This window comes from Chiloscyllium punctatum, chromosome 29 (assembly GCF_047496795.1).
Source record: "Chiloscyllium punctatum isolate Juve2018m chromosome 29, sChiPun1.3, whole genome shotgun sequence".
Lineage (NCBI taxonomy): Eukaryota > Metazoa > Chordata > Chondrichthyes > Orectolobiformes > Hemiscylliidae > Chiloscyllium > Chiloscyllium punctatum.
The window spans coordinates 17,510,340-17,526,354 of NC_092767.1; the positions used below are offsets into that span (position 1 = coordinate 17,510,340).

At 43.8% G+C, this 16,015-nt stretch overlaps 2 non-coding genes across 2 annotated transcripts; both read left to right on the top strand.

Annotated features, from left to right (window-relative positions):
* Window positions 1–13,734: 13,734 nt before the first annotated feature.
* Window positions 13,735–13,815, top strand: trnas-aga (transfer RNA serine (anticodon AGA)). Its single transcript has one exon. It is a non-coding gene; the product is annotated as a tRNA-Ser (tRNA).
* Window positions 13,816–15,942: 2,127 nt separating this feature from the next.
* Window positions 15,943–16,015, top strand: trnar-ucg (transfer RNA arginine (anticodon UCG)). The gene has a single exon. It is a non-coding gene; the product is annotated as a tRNA-Arg (tRNA).

The following is a 16,015-nucleotide window of genomic DNA, read 5'->3' on the forward strand; positions in this document are numbered from 1 at the left end:
CTTTGAATTTGCTAGCCCATATCTGCTGCCATGCTGAAACAGAATGCAATTCCGATTAGTCGCTGTGTGAAACTTTGTTCACTCTCTCCCCTCAGATAACGTGCTCACTGGAGATGATGAATTCTGCTCCTGCCAGAAACGCCAACTCTCCTGCTGCTCAGATGAATTGAAAAACTGGTTTATCACTGGAATCCAAGAATGGCAGAACACGTAGCAAGCTTATTCGAAACCCACAGCCAATAAGAGTTCCAACTTTCATTTTATTTTTCCATAATAGTGCATTATCCAGCAGAGCCATGAGCAACTGCCACCTGGCTGCAAGCTGAGTTGGAAACCTATGTGGGAATCAAGGACATGTGACTCACTTATGGTGGGTAAATCAAACAGTTCTCACTTTGAGGTGTGCAAAAATTAGTTCCTATACATATTCAGGGAAGGTCAAAGGCGATCTGAGATGTCAAAGAGTGTGTCACTGTTCGTGATTGTTCTTTGTTCGATTGTGAAAAGGTTTCCCGCTTTAGTCACATTCACGTTTCTTATTGATGACTGAATCAAACAGAAGGTGTTTCACCAGAGCTGCACGTGACTTGCATTCTTCTCCCTCGCTGTCATATTTTCCTGGAACTCTGTGAGAACAAGAAAACAAAATACATGCTGTCATTCGGCAGCCTGTCTGTCATTTCTCCTTTTCCATTACAACATGGCTTAGACTTCAGGCCACACGGTAATATTAGTAACAGTATGAGAACAAGAGTCGATAGTTCATCTGTGCCTGTAAATCTTTTCATTCTGACTGAACTGTATCCGTGTCTGCTGCTACGAAACTCGAATATGTGAACTGCTCCAAACTGTGATCGAGGATTTCTGGTTTTGGTTGACACACGTTGAGAAACGCCAGACAGCGTTCAAATGAAGCTTTCAGAGCACATTTTCGGATGCATTTGACAGAGACTAACATCATGAATCCAGTGTTCGCTGTGACAGGAGGAAATGAATACTCTCCTTGTTACTGATCCAGGCCACCTTCGCATGTAAAGCAAATGTGGTACTTTTGTTGCAGAAAGGATCAGTGCCCGGTATCTGTGTCCTTAAAGTGGACATGATCGAAAAAATAAAGAATACCATGTTGAAATATCCAGGAAATATTGGCTTAAAAGGCGCAGACAATTTTCCCTGCAGTGCCAAGACAGAGGAACATATGTAACTGCACTCTTAAACAGGATGGCCAGCAGTGATAGAAACATCGCCACGTATGAAGGACCACTGCAAATAGATATGTGAAAATGAAATTCACGCAGCAGGTGTTCGGAATTATATTCTTCCCACCGCTACAGTAGTATTGGGCGAGTAAATTCAAAACAAGGCTTGCTGATGAGTATGCAACAAAGCCCCATCGATCATGATATGAAAGACTGATGTCCGTAAAGTGGGAACAACAATGTTTCTTCTAAGCTTAGTACTGGGCCACTTTCCCACAAACTGATAATGCTACTCTCCAGAAAATATCAGGGCTCGCGGCATGCACTCTTAGAAATGGTGACCATCAGTGCTGGAAACATCCCTGCATATTCAGAACAAGGAAGAATACACATCGAATAAAAGCGTAGACGGCAATTAATTGGACTTGCATTCCCTTTCACCACAGCAGCTAGAATGTGCGGGAATATACAGAGTAAGGTTTACTGACCAGGTCAGAAAGCAATTACCTCCACATATCTTGACTCACAAGCCTATCTTTCTTTCTGTCGGTTTTTTTTGAAGCGCCGATCCTTTCCGTAGGAGATGAAGATGATTACTGTTCCTCCGCAGGATCACAGTGGGGCCAGAGACACTATCGAGCTGCTCAGAACAGTTCGTGTTTGCCGAGAATCACTGAAACTGAGATTGATGACACGTAGACACGGTGTAACAGCTGCAAACACATGTGGAGGGTTTTGGGACGGATTAGGACCCACTCTGGAAAAAAGACTGGATCCTAAGACTGGGGATTAAGTGTTCAGGGAGAGGACTGGAGAATGGGGTTAAGAACGATATTAGCCAAATCGAATGGCGGAGCAGACTAGATATTCTGAAAGCGCTAACCGTCCTCCTCTGTCTTCCATTCTCTGGCCATCTGGTATCTAAGGAAATTTTAGAGACTGGGAAAATGTTTGGAGAGGAAGCAATGTGAAGCTGAATATAAAGTTTGAAGTCAGGGCAAGTTCAATAAAAAGGAAGTTTGTAGAAAGGCAGAGGGACATGGAGATGGAAAAAGAAGTGTCACCAGTCCCGAAATCTCATTCGGTTTTCATTTTCAAGATGCGACCGGACCTGCTGAGAATTTCCAGCAATTTCATTTGTTGATTCTGAAACAGAAGATGGGAGTGATCCTGGACCAATCAGCTCTCCAATGTTCTAGGAATATTTGACTTACCCGTTCGATCAGATCACGTTTGTCCCACACTGAAAACTCAGAATCCTTCGCAACCCCCACCCTCGTTACTGGCAATAAACTGTTCATTACATAAACTTACAGGAGCACACACAAGAACAATTGCAAAACGTTCAGGGAGAACTCCGTTCCGTTCCATCAGCACATTCTGAATTAGTTAATTGTTGTTCAGGACCCATGAGACATTAAGCCGTCTCTGTCAGACCACTAACAAATGGCCATTCGCGTTCTGTGTCTTTGAATACTTTGGAGAGTGCACGGATGTAGTGGAATCTCACGTTTTGAAATGGATATCATTCATAGTATTTTCAACTGCACTGATAAAGTTGACTCTGGCGCTTCCAGTGAAGTGCAGAGAGTTTTCACTCAGAAACCGGCATGTGATCAAAGCAGGAGGACATATGTGTCAATGAAAGCAACAGGAATGCTCCATCAGCGTTGGTTTGCAATTCTGCATGTGGAATGAAGAGCTGGAACTCTATTAAACAGTGAAAACGACTATTATGGGGCTTGGACGCACGACTCTCTGATTAAACACCTCACATTTTTTCGAACTGAGATATGCAGGCTTGGCACACGACGAATTAGTTTGCTATTTCATTCTGAGCACAATTCACCTGGCACAGCAATTTGCAAAGATCCAGCTCATTCCTCCCAATCACAAAGAATACAATTTACATCTTTCACTTTTGTTATTTCTTCAAAACATTACAATCTATTTAGCACTTGTCCTGGTATTTAAGATTCAACCCGAATATTTTCATACGAAGTGATTTCCAGTCACTCTGGCGAACAGTAAATCAGTCAGAAAGTTACCTTAGGAAACCCAATCATTTCCGTTTACAGTGTTGGGAATTTCCCATCTGCTGACGAGACAGAGTCCTTACAATCAACATTTTCTTTGTTCTTCATGCCTAAAACGTTTACCACTTCTTATTTTCAAGACAGGAGTTTTGTTTATAACACGTTCCAAGAACAGGAACAACCTTCCAATCTCCTGAAGCCGTTTCCAATTTAAAATGGAAGTTTTCTTCCTTTCCCACAGGAAGAGCAGTTAATGAGAAAGGAGTTTCCACGAGCTATGTCCCAGGGTTTGGCAGGAAGCCCTGATTGAAGCTGCAGTGGCCGCTTTGAGTTGGCATCGGGGGATTGGAGAACATGGTGTCGTATTCTGATGCGTGTAACCGTCTTACTCCCTATGTACTCGGGGTGAATCATGGATGAGTTTTCGGAACAATGCTGCCTTCCAGTCTCTGGCCATCTGCTATCTAAGGAAATAGAAACTATTATTTGTTAGTTCGAAGTCCTGGGCAATGTGAAAGATTGAACAGTTCTGATTCAAAACTGGAGACTGGGAAAATTGTTGGAGAGGAAGTAATAAAAGAGAAGCTGAATATAAAGTTGGAAGTCAGGAGACATTCAATAAAAAGGAAGAGTGTGCAAAAGCAGGTGGAGATGGACATGGAAAAGAAGTGCCACTAGTCCCGAAGTCTTAAATCAATTTATATTTCCAAGATGCTACCAGACCTGCTGAGATTTTCCAGTAATTTCATTTGTTGATTCTGAAACAGAAGATGGCAGTGATCCTGGACCAAACAGCTCTCCAGTGCTCTGGGTATATTTGACTTACTGTGTCTATGTCCCACACCGAAACCTCACGATCCTGTCGCACCTCCATTCTCGTTCCTGACAATATACTGTTCATTACGTTAAACACAAGAAGAACAATTGCAAAACGTTGAGGGAGAGTAACCTTCTGTTTCTATCAGAACAATCTGAATCACTGAAAATTGGTTCAGGACCCATGTGACATTGATCCGTCTCTGTCAGACCCCTCGCAAGTGGCCATTCGCTTTCCGTGCCTTTGAACACTTTGGGTGGTGCATGGTTGGTTTGGAACCTCACGTTTTCAAACGGACATCATTCATTGTATTTTCGGCTGCATTGATAAAGTTGTCTCTGGCGCCACCAGTTAAATGGAAACAGTGTTCACTCAGAAACCGACGTGTGATCAAAAGCAGGTGGACAGGTGTGTCAATGAAAGCAGCAACAATACTGCACGTGGAACGAAGAGCTGGAATTGTATGAAGCAGTGAAAGCGCCCATTGTGAGGCTTGCACCCACCACCCTCAGATTAAGCATCTCACACTGCACCAACTGAGCTAACCCAGCACGTGCGCTGTGGATTAGTTTGCTATGACATTGTGAGCATCATTCATCAGCAATTTGTTCGAATCCATTTCATTCCTCCTAATCACAAAAATATCATTCACACCTTTCACTTCAGTTATTCCTTCAGAGCATTACAATCTATTCCCCACTTGTCCCGGGATTTAAGTTTCAACCTTAATATCTTCATATTTTTACCCTCACCTTTCTGTCGCTGATGTGAATTCCAATCTCTCTGGAAGACAGTAAATCAGTCGGGCAATTACCTAAGGAAACCCAATCATTTCCCTTTACAGTTTGGGGCATTTCCCATCTGCTGACGAGACAGAGTCGTCTGAATGAACACTTTATTTGTTCTTTCTACCTAAAACCTTTGCCACTTCTTATTTTCAAGTCAGGAGTTTTATTTATAACACGTTCGAAGAACTGGAGCAACATTCCAATATCCTGAAGCCCTTTCCAATTTTAAGTGAAAGTTTTGCTCCTTTCACACGGAAAGAGCTGTTACTAAGTGAGCAGTTTCCACGAGTTGTTTCCCATGGCTTGGCAGAAAGCCGCTGATTGAAGCCGCAGTGGCCGCTTTCTGTTGGCATCGGGAGCTTGGAGAAAGTGATGTTGTATTCTGCTGCGTGTAACTGTCTCGCTCCCTGCGGACTTGGGATGAATCATGGATGAGTTTTCCCGGTTATAATATCAATACATTGTCGGGGTAAATGCTTGTGCCGAAATATTTGAGGCTTATTCCCTGGGTGGGCTCGAACCACCAACATTTCAGCCAAATGCACTGACCATTTGAGATACAGAAACTGGCAACGCAGATATCCAAAAGCAAAGTTATCGACGGGATGTGAGGATCTGTCCGACAGCAGGAACTTGCGTTGTTTTCAGATACGGTCGCTGATTTTATCACCGAGAGGGTAAGCTCACTGAGGAGCTGCAAACACTCAAATTAAAAGGCATCCACACATGCGCAGTTCTCTCACATAGTTGCTCACTGACAATGCTGGTATTTGAAGCCACCATTCGATAGAAACTGAAGCTTAAAATCCAGCATATTAGACGGCTCGACCACGCTATCACGTAAAAGCCAGCACTCAGATTTGTTATGACTAGTGTTTCAGCATGGATTCACTTCAGACACTTAGACCTGGCAAATTTTGTACTGCAATTGGCGTAATTTTAGAAGAAAGACCAAAAAAAAATGTACAGACAAGGAACAGGCCCTTCATCCATTCAAGCCTGAGCCGATCCAAATCTACTGTTTAAACCTGTCACCCAATTCCTAAGTATCTGTATCCCTCTGCTCCCCACCTACTCATGCATCTGTCCAGACGCCTCTTAAATATATCTACCGTCATTACCTCTCCCGTCTCTGCTGGGAACGCGCTCCAGACACCCACCACCCGCTGTGTCAAGTCGTTGCCGCGTGTATCCCTCTTAAACTTTTCACGTCTCACCTTGAAAGCGTGACCTGTCGGTATTTAATCCTTCAACCTGGGAAATAAAACTTTTCTCTATCTACCCTGTCTGTACCCTTCATGATTATGTAAACCTCAAAAAGGTCTCGCTCAAACTTTCCTTTTTTCTAATGAAAACAAACCTAATCTACTCAACCTCTCTTCCCAGATTGCACCATCCATATGAGGCAACATCCGCTGAAACCTTTTACACGCCCTCTCCAAAGCGTCCACATCCTTTTGGTAATGTGGCGACCACAAATTTACACAGTATTCTAAGTGTGGTCAGACCAATGTATTGTTCAGTTTTAACATGACTTGTTAGCCATTTTATTCAATACCCCATCCAATGAAGCCAAGCATATTCTATGCCTGCTTGACCACTCTATCCACCTGTGCATCAAACTTCAGTGTATAATGGACCTGCACTCACAGATCTCTCTATCCATCAGTTTTTTTCCCCCAAAGCTGTTCCGTTCATTGTATAACCCCATCTAGAATTAGACTGACCGAAATGCGTCACCTCACATTTGTCTGTTTTGAACCCCAGCTGCCACTTTTCTGCCCAACTTTCCAGTATATCTATATCCTCCTGTATTCTTTAATAGTCACTTATAATTTCTGCTAGTCCAGAAATCTTCGTGTCATCTGCAAACTTTCTGATTATTGCAACAGTGCTCTCTTCCAGATCATTTAAGTATATCACAAACAACAGTGACCACAACACTGACCCCTGTGGAGCACTACTGGTCATCTTTCTCCATTTCCAGAAACTCCATTCAACTGCCACTCTGTCTCCTATTGCTCAACTAATTCTTTATCCACCTGTCTAGAACACCCTGCACACCATGTTACTTTACATTCTGTATTTGGTTACCATGGGGAACCTTATCTAACTCCTTACTGCAGTGCATGTATATGACATCAACAGCCTTTCCTTCATCTATCAACTTAGGCACTTCCCCGAAAAACTCAATGCCTCTCACTGATATGCACATTATTTTCTAAATATGAATAGATCCTATCACTCAGTACCTTCTCCTGCAACTTTCCCAACACTGATGTTCGGCCCATTGTTCTGTAGTTATCCGGATTATCCCTATTATCCTTCTTTTACAGGGGACAATATGAGCAACGTCCCAGTCGGCCAGAACCTCACCTGTGCTGAAGGATGCCACGAAGATATCTGTCAGGGCCCCAGCTATTTCCTCTCTCACATCACTCAGGAACCAGGAATAGATCCCATCCGTTCCTGGGGATTTGTCCACATTAATTACTCCTAGCCTGCCCAATACAGCTTCCCTACTTATGTCAACATGATCCAGATTAATCAAATGTCTTCCTCTAGACTCAACATTCATCATGTTCCTCTCCTCAGTGAACACTGATGCAAAATAATCATTCAGAATCATACCCACTCTCTCAGATTTGACATACAGCCTTCCTTAATTTTCCTTTAGTGTACCAATCCTTTCTCTGTTACCTGCTTGCTTCTTATATATGAATAATAGGCTTTAGGATTCTCCTTAATTGTGCTAGCGTGAGGTTGTTTCATGACCCCTTTTAACACCCTTGATTCCTCGTTTAAGACTTGTCCTACTCTTCTCATGTTCCTACAGGGACCATTATGTTGTTAGCTGGCGAGGCGTTATGTGTGCTTCCTTTTTCCTCTTGGCGAGTCGTACAATTGTCCTGTCATCAACAGTTCTCAAATCCTTTGCCTTCAACGGGACATGCCTATCCTGCACTATATTTAACCTAGCTTTGAAAGCCTGACACATATGAACTGTGGACTTTCCTACAAATAGCTGTGTCCAATCCACATTTCCGACCTCCTGCATAATTTTGATATAATTAGCTTTGGCCCAGTTTCGTACTCTTTCCTTAGGACCACCCTCATCTTTGTCAATGAGTATTCTAAAACTTACAGAATATTGGACACTTCCCAAAGAAATCACCCACGGCAACTGCTATCACCAGCCCCGGCTTAATCCCCAATATCAGTTCCAATATGGCCTATTCCCTCGTCTGACTATTGATATACCGCTCCAGAAAATTCACCTGGAAGCTTCTTACAAATGGCATCCCATCCAGACCTCTGAAGCTAAGAGTATCACGGTCAATGTTGGGAAAACGCAAATCTCCATCAACACTAAATTATTGCCTCTACGTCTTTCCATGATCTGTTTAACTACTCTTTCTTACACCTCACGCTCACTGTAATACAGCCCCAAAAATCTAACCTCACCCTTCTTATTTCACTGCTCCATCTCACGACAAAAGCCCAAATGGTGTCCTCCTTTCGCACAGCCATGATATCATCCCTGACCAGCAATGCAACTCATTCCCCTTTTACTTCCCTCCCTATCCCGTCTGAAGCGTCTATATCCTAGAACATTTGGTTGCCAACCATGCCCTTCCGTCAACTAAATCTCTGTGATCGCAATAACGTCATATTCCCAGGCACCAATCTAAACCCTAAGTTCATCTGTCTATACTCGACGCATTAAAGTAGATGCATTTCAGGCCACCAGTTCTTTTGCATTCATCTGCTCTCTGCCTACTCTTCCCATTATTAATGCTGGCTTCCTGATTCTTGGCGTTTCCAGTTTCCACCTCACCTACCGACCTGTTTAATCTTGTGCTTCCCAGCCCCCTGCCACATTAGTATAAAACCTCCCCAACAGCAGTAGCAAAAACTACCGAAAGGACATACGATCCCGTATGGTTCAGATGTAGATCGTCAATTTTCTTATAGTCCCACATTCCCCAGAATTGGTCACAAAATCCAACAAATCTGAAACCCGCCCTGCAGCACCATTCCTCAACTCACGTGTTCATCGTGCCATTTTTAAAAATTGATTTCTACGCTGGCAGTCACACAGCACCGGCAGTAATCCTGAGATTACTAGCTTTGTGGTCCTCCTCTTTAATTTCTATCCGAGCTCCCTGAATTCTCCCTGCAGGTCCTCATCTCGTTTTTGTTTTCGTCAGTGCCTGTATGCACCAAGACAACTGGCTGTTCACGATCCCCTTTTCGAATGCTCTTCAGCCGATGGGCGACATCCCTGGCCTGAGCACCTGGGAGGCAACATAACTCTCCAGAATTGCTGACACTCCACAGTGAGTCCAACCACAGCTCCAGAGTGGCCACGCGGTCAAATAAGTGCTGCAGCTGGACACACTTCTTGCAAGTGTAAGTTTAGAAAACCTTTACAAGGATTTGCAAGGTTTGCCGTGCTTGGACATGAGAACGAAACTGAATAGGCTTCGTCAGATTCCCAGGAGCTTCAGGGCATAGATATGACCTCACAGAAGCTTATAAAATCATGCGGAAGACAGACAGAGTAAATAGTCAGGGAGCACTTCTTCACAAGACACGCGAGTTCAAATCTACATAGTAAATGTTAAATGTGAGATAGGAAAGATTTAAAAGGGATGTGAGGGACACATGTTTTTCACACAGAACCTTTGTGTGTGTGGAATGAATCGCCACTTTTAGTGGCAGAGTCTGGTGCACTCACAACATTTCAAAGGCATCTGAATAGACAGGAAGACCTAGGAGAGAAAAGGCACAAATATTGGCAGAAATGTATGGATTAATTTTCGTTATCTATTCAGCAAGGGCAAGTTGGATTGCGGGATTTGTTTCCATGCTCGACAAGTCTGAGATGCTCCAGCCACCGGCACCGGTTTGAATACACCATTTGCAAAAAACCGCATGATGTTTGTTACTCAGTCAGCGAGCTTGGCTATTTTGTTTGGAGGGTGGATGAGCCTAACCGATCCAGAGATGATGGTTTTCCGGATATTTCCTGCCAATGACCATTCTTCTTGACACTTTCCCAAGTTCACCATCAAAGATTTTGGCTGAAGAAAAATACCTCACATATCGCATTACCCACTTTGCTCTCCAGCGAATCCAAAAACTGACAGCTCTTATCGGGGAACAGAATCAAAACTGAAAAGGCAGTACCATGATCAGACACACCGAAGCTGAAGTGCTGTCTGTGAGGCACTGTGAGTCGTCTCTGACATGAACTGCTCGCACAAATAACAGCGAGGCAATTCCAAAACTACTGGAGATTTAGTGTATTGCCAAGTCCCAGAAAGTGCTCAAGTATCATAAAACAAAACACAACAACGAACCATTAAAAGTGAACATTTCCAAGTATATCCGTGATTAAATTCGGCCATTAATGCGCCGGTGCCCCCATCTGATCGAGAGAGCCAATCACCTTTTTCCCTCACCTGGACAGTAATGAAGGAAATGAAAGCATAGCAACGTTTCACATCGCGATTGCCCACCTTTTCGCCACAACATCAAAAAACGGCGAACAGATTCAATGCAGGATCTTCTTTCGAAATAACGGTGAAATAACTATGTCTATTCACTTTCAGAGTAAACAGGGAACAACGCAAGTTGTCTGGAATATGAATAACCAACATAGACTACTTTGGTCCCAGATTCTACTGATGCACAGACTTTCATATGAAAAGGTACCTTGGGTGATTGCCCTACACCCAGAAATCTTCTGGCTGCCTTCTGTTTGCCCTGTCAGATTAACCTTGTGCTGCTCTAATCGAATTTGTAGTTCTTGCCATTTGTCCGTATTGCTACTCGGGATAGCTGGTCGTGGAAACTCGTGAATGCCACACAAATTCTTTGCCAAAATTGGATAGTCCCACAACGTGATTCGCAGTGCACAAACTTTGCAATGAGTATATGCCACACGGCAAGTTAAAACGCACGCTTCCATTTATTAAAGTAAGTTTCTAGGAACTGACAGCCAGATTCCTCCTTACACTCGGAATTATGACAACACATAAACCAACAGCCTCTCTCAGAGACAAGTGACCAATGCCCATCTTGTGCCGGACAAACGTAGTTGACAAGATTGCACGCAGGGACTGCACAGAAAACTATAGAGGAGAAGCAGACAGACGACTATCGAGCCGCATTCATGCAGTTCAGTTACCCTGTAAACCCCATGCACAGCTGTTCCTTGCAGGGACACACAGGGATCTGAGTGTCTCTGACTCCAGGACTTGGATCTCGGATTATATGACCGTCTGCAGCACTGGTTACTTCCTTGTGTGAGGTACCTCCCGATGGAACATATGTAACACACGATAGTTTATTGAGAAATACATCCAAAATAGTACCCAAGAGACGTATTTCTGTTGTGTTTCTCGTCCTGTTCCGGAAATGACATCCAGCATTGCACTTATTGTGTGCTTCCTGACGGTTTGGTGCATGCTTCCGTGATCGCATTGTGTGCAGTAACCTTCGTTTTAGCTGCAATTACGTGTGTTTGAAACCCAGGATCACCGGCCTCTATTTTGTTTTCCTCTTCTCGTGCGCAATTGCAATACAGTAAACGATCAATTAATATTGGAAAATGACATACACAGGCGTGTGAAAAGCCCAGTTTCCGTGGCAATTATGCAATGGTTAGAGATTACTTTGATTCAAGAGATAAGGATGGAAAGTGTGTTTGGGTAGAGATGAGGAACATTGAGGAAAGAGGAAACCAGCCGGTGTGGCTGACAAGAACACTAACAGTAAACACAGTGTTAAAAAAAAGTAGAGGAAAAAAAACCGCCTGTGAATGATAAAAGAAGGCAAGAATTATGGGAGACATTCATTTCCCTTCTTCCTCTCCTGTTTGAATTGGAAGAAACTTTGAAGAAAAACAATCAAAAAGTCATATTTGCCCATCGAACAACGTGCGCTGTACCTTGGTCATTGATTACTGTAGATTAGAATACTTACAATGTGCAAACAGGCCCTTCGGCCCAGCAACTCCACACCGACCCGCCCGAGACCAAATGCATTCCTCTCCTTTAACCCCGTCAACTTAGCACGGCGATTTCAACTAACCGGTACATTTTTGGACCGTGGGACAAAACCAGAGCAAGCGCACGCAGCCACGGGGACAACGTGCAAACTCCACACATTAAGTTCCTTGAGGCGGGAATTGACCCTGACTCTGTGGCATTGTGAAACAGCAGCGCTTACGATGGTGTCAGCGTGAGATGGGACTTATTTTCCTCTTTAATTGGGAAAAATCTCCGTCATTGTGAGCATCTGGAAAGATCGGTTCCTTCGCCAGAAAAAGAAATGAATTTTTAATTAAACTTTGTTTGTTTCATGCGAGCGTGCCTCTTGGGCCATGGGCGTAATGGATAACGCGTGTAAATTCGAATCCGAAGATTGCAGGTTCGAGTCCTACCTGGCTCGAAGGGGCATGTCTGACTTTAATCGCCATCCACGTTGACGCTCCCCTGTGAAGTCCTGCTGGGCCTTTGCATCTGTACTTCCACATTTGGAACTTGCATTTGTCCTATTGTCCATTTCAAATTCCAGCTCACCACAACGAGACCTCTGTCGCTTTGGGGGTATCTTTCTGTGTGTCTCCCTTTCTGGGTGAAAATGAGCATGAGTTCCTCAAAAGAGTTCCAAGTCGTTGTGCAAGTGTCATACATTTACCCCATTATTGTGCCATTTAAGAACACAGGATAAAGTCATTGACATTTGCACTGGGAACATTAGAAAACACGAGACTTTGGGCCAAAGTTGGAAACTGCGACTGGAATGATTGGCTCTCTGATTAGCCGCGATGCACACAGGTGGAATGGCCTTTTCCCACTTTGTAAATCTACGAAGACAAGTTGAAAATAATCTGCAAGGAAAATGTTCATAAAGGGTTTTTTATTTACACCAAATACGACAGTATCTATCGCCTTGTCTTGTTATTTACTTGTGAGGATTCGATACTCTCAGAACCGTGGCCCGGATCGTATTCCCGCTCATGGAATGCTGGTATTGTTCAGCTAACATGTCGGTGTCCCAGTACTTCTGCCGATTTTCCGATGCTAGCAGGTCATTGGTTTTGTCCAATACATTATGAATGTTCACATAATACGAATAGCTGCAGTTGCTGGAAATCTGAGCCAAAAACGAAAATTGTTTGCGGAACGCAGAAAGACTGGCAACAGAAACATCGACTTTCCTGCTCCTCGGATGCTGCTGTGCTTTTCCAAAATTTTCTGATCTAAAATCAGGTTTCCAGCATCTGCAGTCCTCACTTTTGCCTAGTTCCTTCAGTGTCGCTGGTTCCCAATTCAAGAACTCCATCTCTAGCGGTTTCATGTCTGTACCTCCATGCTGTCGAGTTGAAGAGTGAAGAAAAGTAACTCACCCCCTCCATCTCTGGGGTAATTAGGGGCTGAAAGTGAATCGTATCACATTGAAGTGTATCTACAAGCGACTTAATCTCTGTCTTTTATTGGGAACCATCTCTTTCATTGTAACCATCAGGAAAGACCATTTCGTTCGCTAAAAAGAGAAATGAATATGTCACTAACCTTTGTTTGTTTCATGGCCAAGAATACTCAGATCAATAGCTCCCTTGATTACCTCTGCTGGTCATGTTCGCAAAGAGGTCTAGCAAATTGCCAAGTGTGATTTTCCTTTCAATAAATAATGTTGAACCAATTTTGCTGCAAATATCTTGTCCTAACTTTGTGCTTTTCTTCTTTTACATTGGTGTCTCGCACCTTACAAATGACAGCAAAGGTATGAATGGAGATGGAAACATGTAACTCAAGTCAGCGGCAGCTTTCAATGAGATCACGGCTGATTTGGTCAATGCTCAGACGGCGATGCGGGCGGTGGTCATGGCCGAGTGGTTAAGGCGATGGATTAGAAATCCATTGGGGTTTATCACGTAGGTTCGAATCCTGCTGACTACGTTATGAACGCTTTCCTGCTGGAACTATTCAAAGTTCAGAAAGCCTGTTTTGCAAACCAGGCCTGTAATTTGATCAGACTTGAGAAACTCGAGTTCTTCATCAGAAATGCGCCACATTTAAAACATGATCTCTGTTTCTCTTTCCAGATACACTGCTCGACACATCGGGTTTCTGCAGTTGTTATTGAACGCCCTGAGCAGAAGTGCTGCTTTTCATTAGATTCCTTTCATCCCTTGTCCTCTGTTCTCTGACTCTGGTCATTGGCAACACTTCCTCCTGCTCGTCAGAGTGCTCATTCCCCACCGCTCCCTCTCCCATCATTACAAACGACCGCAGGAAATTGCCACTTAACCATCTTTGTTCCAAAGTGAAACTCACCAGCCTAGGAACTCTCTCCACCAAACGGGACTTCTCATCCCTGGACATGGTGCAAGCCAGAGGATTGTGAAGAGTTCCTGTGAAAATATTGTCAGTTGGCAGTTGGAAAAATGTTTAGGAAGCAAACCATATAATTTAGGCTCCAGCTTTGGAAATCTTGAGAAACCCTTTGGGAAATGGAATCATAGGAGATACAAGAAGTGTAAATTGTCAGTCCGAGTAGAGGAAGGGACATTGACTCTGATCTTCTCGGCACAGGAACTGATCTGAGACATTGAAAGAATTCTCGCTCCCTTACGCGAGGAATACAAACTTCATCTGGACTGTGGGACAATGAAAAACTCTGGAACACTCAAGACAATATCCAAATATTGACTGAGATCACTACAGTACGAGTACTTTAGATGGGTCAGTTTTTGTCCACTGTGTGCGGGAGGGCTTCCTGACACAGTATGTAGACATGCCTTCAAGGGGAGAAGCCACTTTCGATTTAGTACTGGGTAACGAGCCTGGCCAGGTTTTAGATTTGGAAGTAGGTGAGCACTGTGGAGACAGCGATCACAATTCTCTCAGGTTTACTTTCGTGATGGAAAGGGATAGGTGTACTCCACGGAGCAAGAGTTTCAGCTGGTGGAAGGGAAATCACGATGCAATGAGGTAAGATTTAGGAATCGTAGAGTGGGGTAGGAAACTGTAGGGGGTGAGCACATTAAAAATGTGGAGCTTATTCAAGGAAAAGCTCCTGTGTGTCCTAGATAAGTATGTACCTGTCAGGGAGGGAGTAAGATATAGAACGCGTGAGCCGTGCTTTACTAAGGAAGTGGAAACCCTGGTCAAGAAGAACAAGAAGTCTTATGTTAGGAGAAAACGTGAAAACTCAGTTCGAGCGCTCGAGGGTTCCAACGATATCAGGAAAGACCTAAAAAGAGAGCTGAGAAGAACCAGGAGGAGACATGAGAAGTTGTTGGCAGATAGGATCAGGGTTAACCCTAAGGCTTTCCATAGGTATGTGAGCACTAAAAGAATGACGAGAGTTAAATTTGGGACAATCAAGGATAATAGTGGGAAGTCGTATGTGGAGTCAGTGGAGATCGAGGAAGCACTAAATAAATATTTTTCGACAGAGTTCGCTATAGATAATGAAAATGTTGGCGAGGAAGATAGAGAGATACTTGCGTCTAGACTAGAAGAGATTGAGGTTCACATGGAAGAGATATTAGAAATACTGCAGAGTGTGAAAATAGATAAGTCAGCTGGGCCGGACGGGATCTATCTGATGTTGTTCAGCAAATGCACGACAGGAAGGTACAAATCAAGCTGATGCTAACAACGGCTCGTTTTGAGCCGCTAATTTGCAGTGAAGTGGCGGCGCCAATAAAAGGTGTCACGCAGCTCGTCTAATTCCACATCCTGAGCTCGAAATGACCAGATGTCTCTCGCAGAGTTTCGGCAGGGTCTTGCTTAGACGACACCATGACACGTTTTCACTGGAGTGGGTCATGAATTCGCGTCGGGACTGCCAATAAAACGATGGAAACTTCCAGCAGAGAAGGAGGCGACCCCGAAGCAGGCAGCTGAGGACAATTGTTTCTCCTTTGCCAGTGAAAGGCACTGCTTCACAAATTGGAAACTTCGAAGTGAAGCAGTGTTGGTGATTTTCTTCGCTGCTTGTTCACCTTTTTAATTCTGATTCCGTGAAAGTCAATGGCATTACATATTGACATCCTGCCAGCGATGAGCGTGTCTGTTGGGCCAGTGGCGTAATGGGTTACGCGTCTGACTTCGGATCAGAAGATTGTAGGTTCGAGTCCGACCTGGCTCG